The following is an 18,005-nucleotide window of genomic DNA, read 5'->3' as shown; positions in this document are numbered from 1 at the left end:
TCAGTAGGTAATCACATCTTGCCTTATATATAATTACTATAATCCAGGAGAAACTGGATTATATCTCTTTACATTTAAATCTCACTTTACATTTAAAATATTTGAAGAAATATTTAAAGAAATACGTCACTGACATATCACTCCTGAAACTCTAAAAACATAAAACGATCTAATAGTATTTTATAAACAAACCTGATCCATTTTTCCATTTTCATGAGATCTGTCAAAACCCCCGTAAATTTGCACTATGTGAACTTGTTGCATAAAGCCCTGTGAGACTTAATTCTTCCTCTGACAGATTCCATTTGAAACATTCTGGTCTTGTTGGATATGTGGATAGTCAGTCATAGATCAAACAGATGTGAGCTGCCATTCAAAAAGTACATGGCTGAATTTATCACCACATGATACAGACTTAGGAGACCTAACATATTCAAACAGACCCCAGTGAAAGTCGGCCTTAAGACTATAGTGAAAAGGTAACCCTTTTTTCAGGTACTCTTAACCACAAGTACTGTTGATAAGTTCCAAGACAGCACTGCAGATACATGCTTGCCAATAAACATACTTAGGATCCTCCATCTGGAGCTGACAATCTAGACTGCTGTGCATCTGACCCAAGGCTCACTAGAAGGCTTCCAGAAGCAGACAACTTCTGGAAACCATCAGCTTCCTTCCCGACCTGCTATGGATGAAAAAGGTCACATCAAATATAGACAGTTTACTTTCAATGCTCTTGGATGAACTTCAATGACTAGGTCAAAGGACTTAAGATTAGACTTAAGATCTACTGTTTGGCTCTTTCTTTTCCACTTCTTTCCTTTTGTGTCAATTGTTTTGGCTCTCTTCTCAACTGCTTCCTTTCCAATAAAATTCTCTGAGTTAAATTTGCCTTTCTCAAAGAAATGCAGTGACCACCAAAATTTTTGACATAGTAAATTTGATAAACAGCCTCAAACCCACTAAAATAGGTATTTTTAAACTTTGACACATCTATACTTCAGTGGGATTCTAGGCCCCTACCAATTAGCTGCTGCTATTGATACTTTTCAGAGCTTCAGAGGGATGCAAGGACATGAGAAAACAAGGAGACATGTGACTCTAATTATGCAAATTGGTCCAAATTATTTTCCCATAAGGCTATGTAGGAATCACTGCATGATTTTTTTTAACTCTTCCATGCACTTTGTCCTCCACAATTAGTCTAGTTAAGATCAGACTGTTAATAGTACCTATTCCCATTAAAGAGCACTTCAGTGGATATTTTTTTTAGTCTATTCTTGAATAATGAGACAGCCTTCTTGTCCTTTCCATACCAAAATGTGACCTGTTCTTTGGACATGGTAATCTAGTTGTTTCAAGTATTTAAAAGTATTCTATCATTTGCTCACATTTTATTGAGAGCTTTACATGGTAACTTACCAAGAGTTATCCAATATAGTGGACATATATATTACAGATTTCACTGGTTTACACAAGAATTCCTGAACTATAATGTAAGCTTCATAATTTATCTCTGACAAGGGCCTCCAATATAAAATTTTAAAAACTCAAAGTTGAGTTGCTTAAGATGCTAGTATAAATTTATTGGCTAAAATAGTCCTAAATAATAAAATTGTCCTGGAATATTTACTGGCCAACCAAGATTGAGTCTGATAATATATCATAAAAGGCAAAATGATTAATCAATAAAGGGGATAAAAGTCACCTGGTTAATTAAAACTCATCAAACCAATCCTTTGAGACTTATTCCTCTATTAGGCCTAGCTGACAAAAAATTGAATGCAAAATAGGTTCCAGTTTTTTTATATTGTAATTCTTCTCATAAATGTTTGTCTTGCTCTGCTCTTTACTGATGACACTGCATCAGAAAGTGACTGAGGCTCTCATGATGAACTGGTTCTTTAGGAGTTTGCTTTGACAAAATTGTGCGCGTATTGTCTCTCTCCTCTGTTAGAAACATTAAGTTCCATGAGAAGAGCCTCTATATCCTCAGTGCTACAATGTAACAGGGTCTGGCCTGTAACAGGTGTTAGTAAGAATCTGTTGAATGAATAGATTTCTCTCCCTTGCCCAGACAGAACAATGGGAAGACCCCAGCTGTGACCAGGCAGAGCAAGCTGTGCTACCAGCAGGGACACGTGTGTGTGTGTGTGTGTGTGTGTGTGTGTGTGTGTGTGTGTGTGTGTTGTGGGGGGACTCAAGTCAGAACTGGAGCTCGTGAGGGGCGGGATGGGGGCAGTCAGACCAGGAGCCAGAGCTTGGCTTTGTCACTCCCTGTTGCTTCATAACCAAGACTGGGTCTTGGACACAAGTGTGCGTCTCTAGGAAACACAAGATTGATTTGGGGAGAAAGACTTTGGAAGACACTGGACTTCTTGCTGTCAACTGCCATCAAGACTTCAATATGTGGGTTAATAGGACCACAGCTGTGTCTATCAGCTTTGGACACTGGGGTTACACTTACATCTTCCATTTTTAAGATGTATAAGCAGCCTCTTTGACTCGATTGTAAAATTTCAAGGGCAGGCATTTGATATAAATGGGGAGTTTCATGGGTCGATGATAGAATGAAAATAACCCCTAATGGTTTAAATCTAGAGAAATCAAGAACAATTAAAATTAGGTCAGGATCTCCCTTTCTTATTCTGTGCTCTACTTAAAAGGCCCCTGAAAATAATTATTAAAACATGTGACATTAGAAAATGCAGCAGCAAGGAGGTTAGCTGAATTAACATAACTTAACATCCAATATGATCTGCTGGTAGTGTTTGCTTACTTATCTTTCAGAACAGCCAACAATAAGCTTCTTTTTTCCTGCTTGTGATTCAGAAAGAGTAGCCAGAAAAGAACCTGACCAAGAAGAATGGGTCTAATTTGATTCAGCTACTAACTTCGTCTGTGACCCTGATTCCAACATTTACCTTCTTTCCGACTACGTTTCCTGATCTGTTAAACAAGGATCATACTTGTCTGTGTCTTACAAAGTTGTTAAAAAGATTATATAATATGGAAAGGCATTTACAATGGAAACTATTCTATATTAAAAGTGTTTGAGCACCCCTTCAATCACTGCATTTATTTTAAGCGTATTTATGCTGTGGGCCATTTGCTATCATTGAAAAAAAAAATAGATGGTCCTCTATGGTTATTTATACAGATAACAAGATCATTGCTTTGCTAAAATATGTAGAGTCCTCTACATAAAGTATTCTTGAGAAAGAAACCTTTATTTCAGCCCAGAAATGTTCAGCTACAATTTTCATAGAATTTCCAGAAGTGGAAGGGAAATCAGTATGCTTGAATCATTGAAAGTTACAGGCCAAGAGCTCATGTTTGCTATTATTTCAACTCCTGGCTCAGAGCCGGCCGAATTGCTGCTGATGCCTACAGACAATAATGCTTACTGTTAACCCCAGCTTCTTGCTAATTCAAAGGAAGCATCATCATATGGGAAGCATTTCCTACAGACTAGATTAAAAAGTTGAATGGATTAAACAATAAATGTCAGGAAAATGTTGTAAATCAGATATATGCACAGGACATAAAACATTTACAAACAGTCCCTAAACTTTCAAATGTTTCCTGTCTTTTTTTCTTTCTTATTATCACCATGCAGTAGTTTGGTATTTGATAAATATAAATCTAAGAAAAAGACATTATTTTATTTTCTGGTGAGTGAAGTGCAGGGAAGCCATGTAGCAGAGTCTGTGTCTTTTAATAATGTGAGAATCAGAATCTACCAGCAGGAGAGTCAAGAGGATGTTTAGATAGCTGACACATGAGATTTTCCATTTTTGTCTTAAAAGATTTTGCATTCTCTTCTCACCTTGAGTAGCCTATGCGTGAGCTGTTTTCACCTAGAACACATCTTTTTGCTTAGCTGAGCTCTTCTTTGCTGCAAGTTCAGCAAATATTCCACCTCCTCTGCAGGTTCTGGAAAACCACTGTCTAGCATTATACCCTTAATTTATATATAAATCTGTAAAACCTGCAAAGCACCTTCATGAGAATGAATGAGGGAAGATATCTCCTTCAGATGGGTACATGTTCTGGCAAGCAGAAGATGCTGTAGTAGGAGAAAAAGGTGCTCCTCTTTCTGATGAAGTCAGCCTGAGCCTGAGCCAGAGCTGTATGGCAAGCCTCCACTGACCTCCTCGGGTGCAACCTTTTGAACAGTGCACAAATCCTGCAACTGAATGGAGCAGTTCTTCAGTACTCAAGGATAGTCATTATCACAATGTGGCCTTCTAGCAATAACACTGTTCCACATCTATCTGTGTTTCAGAATTTTAAAGCTCTTTTAATATTATCTTATTAATTCCTTCAAGAATCACTTAAGTAGATACTATTTCTATTACTTAGACAAAGCTTAGCTAGGTTAAATATGTGGCTAGTAAGAGGGAAGGCCAGGCATTAAAGACCAAGCCTTCTGTTTCATATCCAGTCCTTCTGCTTCTTCTTTATTCCCTAATTTAAACACACCAGCTTATTTCATCATTTTTCATGGATCTATTTCTTCTTACTTACAATCATCTTTGTAGAAAGCTCAGACTCATGTCTTTTTACATCATGCAGCTCCAAAATCCAGACAACAGCATACAGAGCAACTCTTTAGTCAATAGCCTTTGCGGACTGAGTGCGTTGCAAGGGGATCCTAAGAGCCAAACAGCACAGCCCCTGAGCTGGAGTCCAGCAAGCTCTCAGGTTGATGGGAGTGTCACTGCTATTAAAGCTTACTCATGTTTGCTTCTCTTGACAATGTTACATCACTATTTAGCACTATAACTTAACAACAGTCATCAGGTTGTTAATGCCACACTCAGGCTTTCCTTATTTTGTACCTATAGCATTTCATTTTAGATCCTAAATGTCCACTTCAACTTAATCATTTATCATACTCATTTTAAATTCTTTTTCTGACATTTGCTTAACAACTATCTCTTCCTCCTGCCTGATTTAGCAGTATCTACAAATGTAGCCAACTATTCATTCAATACTGGATTTCAAGTCATGTGGGACATCTCTCTTACATCTCCTACTATCGATAGAACCCCATGGTAAAGTGTTAAATTGTGTAAGGCTATTTCTCTAACTGCACTAGAACAGGAATCAGCAAACTTTTACTAAAAAGAGACTGAGAGTAAATATTTTAGATTTTTCAGGCCGTATTATCTCTGTTGCAACTATTCAATTCTGCCATCATAGCATAAAAGCAGCCATAGACAAAACATAAGCAAATGTGCATGGCTATATTCCAGTAACAGCTTGATTTATGAACACTAAAATTTGAATTTCATATAATTTTCACATGACAAAATATTATTTTTCCTGTGTTTTTTTCTTACCATTTAAACATCTAAAAATCATTCCTAGCTCATAAACTGTACAAAAATAGGTTAGGATTTGACAAGACTGCTAGCAGCATATAGAGATTAATACTTATATTAACATATTGTGAGCCAGCTATAATTCTGATAAGGGATTAGTATCTGAAATATATAAAGAACTCTTACAATTCAATAGCAAAAACACAAAAAATCCAATTAAGTGGGCAGAGGAACTGAATAGAGATTTTTCTAAGGAAGACATGCAGATGTCCAGGGGACACATGAAACGGTGCTCAACATCTCTGATCATGAGAGAACTAAACAAATTAAAACACAATAAGATATCACTTCACACCATTAGAATGGCTATCATCAAAAAGAGAAGAGATGAGTGTTGACAAGTGTGTGGTGAAAAGACAACCCCTGTGCACTGTTGGTGGGAATGTAATTGGTACACCCACTATGGTAAACAGTATGGAGGCTCCTCAAAAAATATAAAAACAGAAATACTATATTATCAAGAAATTCCATGACTGGGTTTTTATCCAAAGGAAATGAAATCACTGTGTCAAAGAGATATCTGCACTGCCAAGTTCACTGCAGCATTATTTATAATGTTCAGATTTTCATATTTCCCTTCACCCTTCAAACTTCAGCTTCATTAAATGTTCACAGAAAAAATATATATGAAAAGAGTTTTGACTCTTCATTAATAATAAACAGTTGAGGCAGTGAGTGCTGGCCACTCCCTCTGTTACCCTTGGCTCTGAAGTTTGATTGGCCATGTTGATTGCTTCCTCTCTTGGGTGATTTCAATGTAGGCCCCACAGTCCAGGTCCATGGTACTTGGTTTCTAGTTTGGTTACCTTCTTCTGTGAGTTAAATAAATATAAAAATAGAAATACTATATGATCCAGGACAGATTCTGGATAAACCCCTTTTCAAGAGGAATTTTGAGCTAGTAAGATGAATTGAGGAGGAGGATAAAGAAATGGAGAAATTACCTGCGGTAGAAAATTTAAAGTGGCCTCCCAGACAACTGGCCTCATTAAGACTTTGGACCTGAAAACACCACACCCTGGAAGACAAAAAAATCTGTATCCTGTGTACTTAGTCATTTTGGATGTTACTCAAGTTTGGATGATACGCTGTTGTCTAAACCTTCCTGGTTTCCCAGGGACCTCCACTCCTTTGTTCATCCTGTCCTCAGGTGTATCTGTTCCTGGCTTCTGCCTATGCTGGGGATTTCTGAGTCTCTGCCTCCATCACTTGCCTCTACCTCCATTGTAGTAGCTGTCCCATGGCTGTCCTTTTGAATTAAGGAGTCTCTTTCCTTGGTGTTCTGTCCTTTTCAAATGGCAAAGTTGGGTTCTTGGGAGAAGAATGCAAATTAAAACCAGAAGGTACTATGTTTCATGTCAAATCAATAATGAATATATATATTTAATGTAGATTTATGGACATTATATTTACTGTATAAAATATATTAAATATTAATAAATAACATATTTAATATATATAACATATATATCTGTATATATTTAATGCTATTAAGTGTCAGGAAACACATTCTCACATAATGCAGATGTATGTGTAAAGCCAGAACACTAGATAGCCCTATTGGGATACATAGTTTGACAACATATGTCAAAGAGCCTTAAAATTGATTGTATCCTTTAACTGCATTGCCCATTTCTAGAAATATATTCCAGCAGAAGAATCCTTAATATAGAAAAAAGCTTTCAGCAGAAAGATATTCATTATAACATAATTATGACAGAAAAAAAAGACCTGAATATCCAACTATGGGGGAAAAATAAGAAACTAAACTGCATATAGTTGATGCGTTGTGTATTTATAATACAAAGAAAAACTTAAAAAGCTGGATAAACAGTTGTGTGTACATTAATATTCCCACTATTATTAAAAAGGATAGTTGCATAGTAAAACACTGGAGGAAATATTCCAAATATTAGTTAACTTCCTCTTCATACCTTTATGCATTTGATAAGTACTACTCTATATACACTGATATAATCAGGGAGACAATCTGTACAGTAGTACATGATTAAATACTGCACATACACTGGTATAATTAGGGAGAAAGTTTAGTGATATGTTACTTAGAGAAAAGAGCTGAACATAAAATTGCATGTATAAAAACATGCAATGATTAAGAAAAAGTAAAACTATATCAAGGGCATCATTTAAATACCCACAGGAGCCATAAACATACAAAATGAACTGCACTGGGACAATGATAAATGTACAAGCATGTGCCCCTCTAAGGGTTCCTGCCTCTCCTTAGCGCCTGCCATTTGGAAACACATGTTCAATTTTTAAGAAAAAATCATAAATCTGAATTTTATGTGAAATCTCCTGATTTTTTTCATGTAAAAATCTAATTTAAATTATAAATATCTCGGATGGGCTAAATAAAACATTGCAGATTATCTGCAAACCAAAGGCCTTTCACTTATGTCTTCTGCTCTATAGCTGCATCTTCTGCTCACACACCCACACATAAAGTGGCCTAAGAATCCAGCCAAAATGGAAAGTCATCATGGCTGGGTGACTGGACTCTGGTGATTACTACTATTTTCTACACTTCCTATACTCTAATTTGCATTAATATGTACAGATGCTTATATAATGGAGATGTTTAAAGCATTATTTTTCACCAAAGTATAGAGTTTTTTTTTTTAAGATTCCTCAGGATCTAGAGCTTGTTTTTGTTATTCTTCTCTACACATTAGAGCCACCAACTTAAACTGTCAATTGTTCTTAAAGGGATGTTACAGCACTGACAGATCATAGGCATACACAAGACATAAAAACGCCAGCATAAAAAATGACAACCATGTGAAGTGGACAGTAAAATAGGATGTCATTTCAGTGTTGCTGCCTAGTCACTCTCTCACTGCCCACCTCCTACCTTCGTCCCACAGAAACCCAATCAGAAGGAATTATCTCCCTTGAGCCCACTTTATTACAAGAGTGCAGTCTGGGAGGGGAGAGGAGGCCGTAGCTAAGCTTTTGAGAACTTCTAATAGTGCAAGAAGAAGTGATGGCTTGGAAAAAGTCAACGGTTCTACATTTTAACCCAGATCATTTCAATAATTCTACTTTGAAAGCTGAGCTGTTTATAGACATTAAGGGGGAAAAAAGGTAACGAAAGAGCATCTGCAATTCTACTCAAGACAGAGCTGCAGATGTTGGAGAAAGAGTTTAAAGGAAGTTAGATTTGCTCTTCTACAAGTTCAAGGGCAACTAAGGGGGCCCTTTTTAGCCTCCTTTATATTTTCCTTGTAACTTCAAAGGGGCAGTTCAGGTTTCACTTTGTGCCTAGAGGTAGCATGCCCTATGCATGGCACGAGTCATGTTTTCATCCATTCTTTTGCTTCTCCTTGAGAAGTACCCTGTTTTCAGGCCTGTTCTAAGAGCCCTGGGTGCCTTTCTGCTTTGGCTTAACAGTAAAGTGTTGGGGGAGGAGCATTTTCCAGGGAGTCCTGGGTAACTGTGGTGCACAGGGGACGGTAAGGTGAGTGTTTGGGGGAGGGGCTTGCATACTTCTAAACTTCTGCCAGAGCAGCTTGAAGTTGCCAGCACATTGCCTTGAAAGGTTACATGGTTTGTCTCAATGACGTGCTGGTAAACGTTTAACAACCAGTTCTCTGAGAAAGAGAGAGCCCTGATTTACATTTGCTGGGTTTTGGGGTGTAAATACTTCCACCATAGCTGATTTCAAGCGGCCAACCTGATGTCACTGAAGGCAGAACCAGCAAGGGATGCACACAGTGGGCTCCTCCAGCACACCCCGGGTTTAGCTCTTCTGCTCCAAAATGGACGAGCCAAAAGGTCTGTGGCTTTCCAGTATGATGGCTCAGACCTATAAGGAGCTCTTGCTATGAAGTCCAGCTCTATTCTCTGCTGTTGCTTTAACCACCTTTGATTAGACACAGTCTTACTCTGTGATCTTTTTTAGCTTATCAGGTTATAATTTTACCTCAATACATTTACTGTTATAGCTCTCTTCCTATATTTAATCTTTTTTATTTAATTGATTTTATTCCTTTACCATTATTTATTTCAAATGAGGAACACTGAATTTGCAATCACCCTGTTCCTAAAAAAGTTAGAGAGTTCATACCATGCTCAGCATTAAGAGATCCTCCTGCTCGCATCGGCAGCACGTGGGCTAACGTGGGAACAATACAGAGATCAGCGTGGCCCTTGGGCAAGCAGGACGTGCAAATTCATGAAGCAATCCGTATTTTTTCTAGGGACCATCTTTCTATAAGGTGGTGCCAGATGACTCCGACATGCTAGACTGAGGATGGCTTTTTCCTCTGAGTTAGCTCTGTCACTGCTACCAACATCATAAGCTTTCCCAGAAAATACTGAAACAACACGGATGGGATACGTATTGCTCTGAAAGTCAAAGTCTCACCTCACCACTAGCTTCTTAGGTGACCTGCTACATGTCACTTAAGCCTCTGAGGAGCATTATTTTTCCTAAATTGGTCCTCAAGCAACAAACGGTTGCTACATGTAACCCCCAAGGTCAAAATATAATGAATTGACAATTCTCTCAGTTGGATCTGCCCCTTCTTCTCCAACCAGCGCTCTAGAGTAAAATAACCTACACGCCGCTGGGGTTGAGGAAGGGCTATGGTTTCCTTCTTGTGTTGATTTGTAGTCTGTCAGGAAATGCACATCCCAGGCTCATCAGAAACTACTGAACTTTTATAGGAAGCATAAAATTCATCGTCCTTGTTTCATCTTTACCATCACTGTGGTAACCTGGCATTTCATGCCCTTTCTCTATTCATGTATGCCTGGACCTTTGCTGTCTTCTTTCTAAACAGATCCTTCTCCATCACCATCCTTGTCATCTTCTGTATGTTAAATCCCTTCATTTACCCTCGATTTCTGAGTATCTATGCAACTAAGAATTAAAGAGAGAAAAAAAGAGGTCCTCTCGATTGATTTAAAATAGTTGTGAGGGTCGAAATACAAATACATTTAATTTTTACTACATAAGTAAAACATGTTCTTTGCAGAATATTAGGTAATATGTCTAGCAAAAGAAGAATAAAAACATAAGCAAAATGAAATAAAAACCACCCATCATTCTAAAAAGCAGATATAACCAGTATAAATAACTGGCATATATCACCACTAGTCCTGGGCCTTCCTATTAGATGAGTTAGCACAGTGGTCAGGAAAGGTATTCCAGGACACAACACAAATGTCTATCGACTGATGAGTGGATAAACAAAATGGTGCATTGCTTAGCCTTTGAAAGGAAGACAGTACTGATTTATGCTATAACATGGAGGAACCTTGAAAACATTATGTTAAGTGAAAAAAAGGCTGCATGTGGTGTGATCCCATTTAACTGAATTATCCGGAGTGAACAGCTCAGAGATAAGAAGGTAAGGTAGGAAGGAATCCAGAGATTAGGAGCTGGCTGGCAGCAAGGGAGGGAGACAGTGGAGAGTCATCACTATTGGGATTTCTGGTGGGTGATGAAATTATTCTAGAATTAGATAGTTGTGATAGCTGCACAACTAGTGAACATACTAAAACCCCTACCTTGTATGCTGTAAAAGGAACAATGTTATGGCATATGAATTATATCTCAGTTTAAAAAAAAGGCATTCTGAAAACTACATTCAGACAACTAGAAACAACTGTGCCCAGAAGTGCCTGCAAACAATAAAAATATATCACATTGAACCCAAACACACTGTATCTTTAACATCCCTTTAGCCAGATCCCAAAATACCCTTGGCTGCAGCGTGGTATGAAAGGAATGGTGATGGAGGGAAGTCAGCACAGACGGAGACATTGGTTACTTTTGCAAATTTTACAAAAACATATGACCAAGTGAACACATACACATTGCCAGGCCCTAAAAGGGGCTCCTGCAAGTGAGAGCAGTGAGGTTCAAGTGCTACAGTTAACCCTTTCACACCTAAACCCCCAACCCCACATCTTCACCCCACCCCTCTGTAGGCCACACACATTAAATCTTAGAAAATGGTCAAGTGGGCCTGAATCGTTTTATAGTTTCTCAAAAGGAAACAAAGCAGTGATTTCTCAATGAAGTTATTAATCCTGTTTACATTGTACCTGAGTAGATGGACACATTTACCCTAAAAACAAAGCTTTCTTTTCTTGTTCAGGACTTTGTAATTTTCTCCCTTCTCCATGAAATAGGGAGTAGCATCTGAGTGGAATATTTCTCAACAGAGTCTGCCCCTGCCCAGGGGAATAAAATCCTAAATTTCATTTCACCACCAAGGCCTAATGAGAACTCCAGACCATTGGAATCCTCTGCATGGTTAACTCAGCCTCTCAGGCTGACCCTCCCCCTAGTGGAACCTCTCCCCCCAGCCACAGACCCAGTTATGCCCAGTACCTGGCTGGTTCCTTCTCCAGCCTCTCTCCTGCTCAGCTAGATTGGACTCAGGGGTCCAATCTAGCCAAAGCTGAGACTTTCATTTTAAGATGGTAGACCAAGTACAATTGCAGTTTCCTCCAAATTCCTAGAAATAGTTGTGCTTAGAAACTAGATCAAGAATTTGGTCACAAATATCTTAAAAAAGTTGAGGAAGTTGGATTAAAAAGGAAATTTGTAGTCCAGGCTCATCTGTGACTGCTGAGAAAGGTAGGAACAGAATAAGCAAGTGGTTCACCTGAGGCTGTGTAAACTGGCCACAGAAAGGGGTCCAGGGCAATGCATGAATGGGGTGTAGATGCCACAGCGACAGAAGCCAGGCAGCAGTCATGGGATGTTTGCCTCCAGGTCCCATCAGCTCAGAGACAGGGCAGCAGGTGGCTGGTGACCCTGGCAGGGAGTGGTGAGTACTAACATCCAACGGACTAACCAGGTGACGCATCCTGCCCTCCCTCTTCCGGAAAGTAGGCTGGAATGCAAGTCACAACTCTTGCCTTTTCCCAGGCAAGCCACACAAACAGATGAGACAGAGAAGCTAACAGGGGCTCTCAGCCACAAACGTAAGCACACAACCAACAAGTAAGAAGTATTCAAGAAAATCAACCTTCATGAATGGAGATAATGAACTAAAGAAATGGAAGAACTTATGTATGATAAAACAAAGTTAATGGAACAATGAAAATAGCCCTTAAAGACTAAGGCGAGGCTCCCTGATTCACCATTCTTTCCCCTTCTCACATTGCAATCCACTCCTAAATTGGACACTCTCTATATAATAAGAACATTTTAAGGACATTTCTTTACTTTCCCAAATAAAAACTATTTGGGGGCAAAACTTGCATTACAGTAAGGAAGTTCCACACAAATAGATACCTACTTCACTGCTTCATTTCCTATTTTGAAGAAGGGCCTCAACATCCACCCTAACCCTGCACTTTATCTTTATGTAAGGCAACCATCATCTGCCTCTAAAACCATTGCACCAGCTTGCTAACTCTCCCTACTGTCTCCAGGCTCCACTCCTTCCACCCTCCTATCCATTCTCGGCAAGTTAGCCAGATTTTAAAATGCAAAATCTGGTTATACCCCACTGGCTGCTCCAGGATGTTTCAAAGTCTTTTCTTAGCTCTTTGTATCACGTTCCATTCACATTCTTTAAAATAGCCTTCAAAACCTTGCGGGACTTGGCTCCTGCCTCTTTGCCCAGTCTTACCTCTTGACACTTCACAACCACTCTGAATCCTTTTGTTCTATGACCCGCCCACAGCAAACTTCTTGCACTTGTTCCTCTGTTCTCCAGGCTGTTCTCTGTGCTAGAAACAGTTTTCTTTTACCTTTGCACAAAACCAACCTCAATTTATCCTTCAGATTTCAGCTCTAGGAATCCTTTCTGGGCCTCCAGAGCCAGCAGTGCCTCTCCTGTACTCCCATACGACACTATGTACCTCATTCTGCATCTGTCTTTCTGCACCCTGTGTATTTTTGTTCAAACCTCATTTACCATATAAGCCCCAGAAGAGACTTCTTTGTTCTCTGTTTTATCCACATGAAGCATGGGAAACACACAATGACAGCCTCTTGAGTAAATGAGCCGTCTAGTGCCTTTATCTGTTCTTTTGCAGGACACTCTGAACAAATTCAGAACCTAAGAGAAATGTGCCCATTTTTTAAACCTTTAACAGAAATAGATTTGCAGAATGTTGTCATCCACTTAGAGATCATCCACTCATTCAACAAATTCATTCAGCAAATACTATGGAAGGTCAGGAATATTCCAAATGCTGGTTATAAACAGAACAGACACAAATCTTGTGGAGTATAATTTCATAGGAAATTTCACCACCATCAGCTGCTGCTTCCTCATCTGTCTCCTCCTCAAGACCAATTTGAGATTCTGCAGAATCTTCCCCAACTGCTGATGAGTGCTGTTGGTATAGGGCACTGTGTTTCATAACCATACTTCTAGCTTCTATTTCATTTTTAATTTTAAACTTTTGACTATGGAAGATTTCAAATATATAAAAGTAGAGCAAACAGGTTAATAAGCTCCTGTATATCTAACACATCAGCATTTGTCCAGATCATCTCATTTATACCTCCCACACACTTTGCACTGCCCACTGGATTATTTCAAAGCAAAAAATAATAAAGCAGACATCCAGTCATTTCATCCATAAATCCTCTTCAAAAGAAGAGGGTTTTCATATGGACTTGAGAATGGATAGATCACAGGTGGAGAGGAAGCAGTGTGGCGTCCTGCAGGAGAGTGAAAGCACGGCTTGGACTGGACACACGGCACCCACAGCAGCAGGAGGAAACTGTTCTGGATGGTGAGGTCAGACAGAGCAGGTGGAAATAACTTTGGAAAGTTTCAAATGCCAGTCAGAGGACGTGGATTACTACAGGGAAAGTTAGATATTGATACAAAGTATTAGGTATGATATGAGTCAAGCTGTGTTTGAATAAGAATCATCTGGGGTAGCAGTAGACCCAAGGTACCCAAGGAAAAACAATGAGTTGAGGGCAGAAGAGCGTAAAGAGGTCCATTATAATCATCACATGAAGCCCAGACCACTGTGGTGATGGCAGATATGGAGAGGAGGGATGGATTAAGATACATTGTAAAGGCTGAAAGAACAGAATTTGTTGCCTGGCTCCATAGAGTGGTTAAGGAAAAAACAAGAGATGATCTGAGGCTCCAAGTCTGCACAGCATGAGGACTGGAAGTACCATTCACAAAGTCAAAGAAAATGGGAGGGAGAATCTCTATGGGAGATTTTAAGTTTTATTTTGAATTTAATAATGGGCTATCCAAATATAAATATCTAGTAATCAACTGGAGATGCAGGATTGGAACTTGGGTGAAAGTGATTTCGAAGGTTTCATTCATCTACCTAAAATTGATAGTTGAGGTCGGGTGTCTTAGAGGGAGAGGAAGGAAAGGATGGGGTGAGGAGAGAACAAGGGAGGTCAGGGGAGAGGAAAAGAAAGGAAAGGACAGGAAGGAGAGAAAAAGAGAGCGAAGGGTTGAAGAGAAGAGAAAAGGAGAAAGAAAAAGAAGCAAGTCAGGGGAGAAATGAATCATGGTTAAGACAGGAAAAAAGGTACCAGGATCGTAAAAGAATCTCAAAAGCCAAAGAGGAGAGCCTTTCTAAAAAAGAGAAATTTTGGTCGTTAGTGAGACTCTGGCGGTTGGAAAAGCCCACCGAATGTGCATGATGTCATGTACTGTACATTCACCACACACACAAGGCCGCATTCAGTCTGCTGACCTGAGGGCAGAGCACAAGGTTCACTTGTTCCCCCAGCTCTTGCCTTGGAAAAGGAGAAGTCTGTGCTGGGAGAGCTCGTCAATCAGGCCGGTTGTTTGCTATGTTGTGACATGGGCTGGTTTTCAGAGACTGAAACATTCATTTCTGCTCATCGTCACTGTAGTTAAGTAGATGGTGGGACAGACTTGGGAGAAAAATGGGCCTGTGATTTGGTGTCAGGGAAGAAGTGACAAAGCCAGGAATTGCCCCCACTAGAGAAGAACCAGCCTAGCTTACAAGGAATGAGTTGAGTTGTGCCCCAAACTCCACTGTGATTCAAACATGGGTTATTTATGCAATTAGGGTGCCTCCTTTGGTGACCTCAGGAAAAACAAATCTAATATATAACCATGTGAGACAAATTGAAGCCCTATAAATTCTATTAATCATGGGAAATTTTGTCACAGATTGAATTAGGTGGCTTTACAAATACAAACGGAAGGGAGAGACTTCTAAAAGAAAGAGTCAGAAAAATTGGGATTTGTCTGTGTATTACCAGAATCATACAGAGGAGAGGTGGTTGGAATCTAGAAAACTGATAGTGACAATTGAGAGAGAAATGGAACTATTTGGAGGCAATAGTTAGTTTATCAGATTATTTTGTTCCTTTAAATTTTCTTTTGGAAATACCCAGTTTCCTTTTTTTCCATATTCTATTTTACCAAGACTTATTTTTCCTATTTTTTAAAACTACACTTTAGAGGTAACTTAGATTTTAATTATTCACCAAGAATTTATCTTTTCTTTATTTTTAAAAATCTTTAAAGATAGAAAAAGTCAAAGTTAGAGGTAGGAAGAATAGTATAATGAACTCACATTAACTATTACCCAGTTCATCAATTTATCAGCAGTTTTAAAAAATCTGTTCTTCATTTTTTTCTCCTCTTGTCCTTTTGTTACCCCCTAGGGTATTTTAAAGCAAGTCTCAGACATCATATTAACTCACCTAAAAGACTTCAATATGCATCTATCTTTCACTGATAAGAACGTTTTTAAAATGGCAATCATGTCATGATAATAATACAACTTAAAATACTTCCTTTAATAATTAAATACTGAGTCTGTATTCAAATTCCCCTGATTATCTTAAAGATGTATTTTATAGTAAGTTTGTTCAAATCGGAATACAACAAGGTGCATACACTGGATTTAGCTGTTTAAAAATTTACTCTTAAGTATCTTTCATTCTCTAAAATTCATCCATTTTTTATGCTGTTGTTTTTTAAAAAAACTAGCTCATTCAGCTTATAGAATATCTAATTCAGGATTTGGTTTATTGCATCTTAGGACTGTGTTTAAAAATAATCTTTTTTCTCACTTATTTTCTGTAAATTGATAGCTAAACCTACTGATTTAATACGATTTAGGTAACTTAATTTTTTAGGCAAGAATACTTCCTATGTGGTGTTCCTATCATAGGGCATCAAATTCATCCATTGTTTTACTTTTATTGATACCAAGACTGGTCAGTGGGTTCAGATAATAGCATTCTAAGACTTCTATTATGAAATTCTTCATCAACTTTTAACCTAATTGATTTAACAAATACTGATGATGCTGCCTAGGTCCATTATTTCATTAGGGGTTGCAAAATGATGACTTTCTAAAGCTATCATTCCTTCTGCATTCACTGGTTGGAATTTTTCTGTAAAGAACTTTTCCTCATCAATAATTTGGTTACTCTGAAATACAGTACATACAGAAAAGTCAGAATAAACCCTTGGTATTTTTCTTTTCAATATGTTTTTGAGTAGTGACTTGGAGACCTAGCAACCTCCAAAAATAATCAATAGGGTATTTTAAAAATCATCATAAAGTCATGTTTTGTAGATATGATTCCTTATTTTTTAAATTAAGATACCATTGATATACAATCTTATGAAGGTTTCACATAAACAACATTGTGGTTTCAACATTCACCCATATTATCAAGTCCCCCCCATACCCCATTGCAGTCACTGTCCATCAGTGTAGTAAGATGCCACAGAGTCACTACTTGTCTTCTCTGTGCTGTACTGTCTTCCCTGTGACCTATTTATATTGTGATTGCAAGTTACAGTGCCCTTTAATCCCCTTCTCCTTCTCTCCCCACCCACCCTCCCCAACTCCTTCCCTTTGGTAATCGCTTGTCCCTTCTTGGAGTCTGTGAGTCTGCTGCTGTTTTGTTCCTTCAGTTTTGCTTTGTCATTACACTCCACAAGTGAGTGAAATCATTTGGTACCTGTCTTTCTCCATCCACCTAGCTTATTTCACTGAGCGTAATACCCTCTAGTTTCATCCATATTGTTGTAAATGATAGGATTTGTTTTCTTCTTATGGCTGAATAATATTCCACTGTGTAAATGTACCACTTCTTCTTTATCCATTCATCTACTGATGGACACTTAGGTTGCTTCCATATCTTGGCTATTGTAAATAGTGCTGCAATAAACATGAGGGTGCATATGTCTTTCTGAATCTGAGATTTTGTATTCTTTGGGTAAATTCCTAGGAGTGGAATTCCCAGGTCAAATGCTTTTTCTATTTTTAGTTTTTTGAGGAATCTCCATATTGCTTTCCACAATACTTGAACTAGCTTACATTCCCACCAGCAGTGTCAGAGGGTTCCCTTTTCCCTTCATCCTTGCTAGCATTTGTTGTTGTTTGTCTTTTGGATGTTGGCCAACCTAACTGGTGTAAGGTGATATCTCACTGTGGTTTTAATTTGCATTTTCCTGATGATTGGTGATGTGGAGAATTTTTTTATGTGCCTGTTGGCCATCTGAATTTCTTCTTTGGAGAAGTGTCTGTTCAGATCCTCTGCCCATTTTTTAATCAGGTTATTTGTTTTTTGGGTGTGTGAGTACTTTACATATTTTGATGTTAACCCCTTATCAGATAAGTTGTTTACAAATATAT

General features: G+C 38.5%; 1 non-coding gene across 1 annotated transcript; it reads left to right on the top strand.

Annotated features, from left to right (window-relative positions):
* Nucleotides 1-9,504: 9,504 nt before the first annotated feature.
* LOC118972061 (U6 spliceosomal RNA) lies at nucleotides 9,505-9,608 on the top strand. The gene has a single exon (XR_005060870.1). It is a non-coding gene; the product is annotated as a U6 spliceosomal RNA (small nuclear RNA).
* Nucleotides 9,609-18,005: the final 8,397 nt, after the last annotated feature.

This window comes from Manis javanica, chromosome 8 (genome assembly GCF_040802235.1).
Source record: "Manis javanica isolate MJ-LG chromosome 8, MJ_LKY, whole genome shotgun sequence".
NCBI lineage: Eukaryota > Metazoa > Chordata > Mammalia > Pholidota > Manidae > Manis > Manis javanica.
The sequence above is the reverse complement of the archived record's forward strand: the minus strand, read 5'-3'. Positions and strand labels throughout refer to the sequence as shown.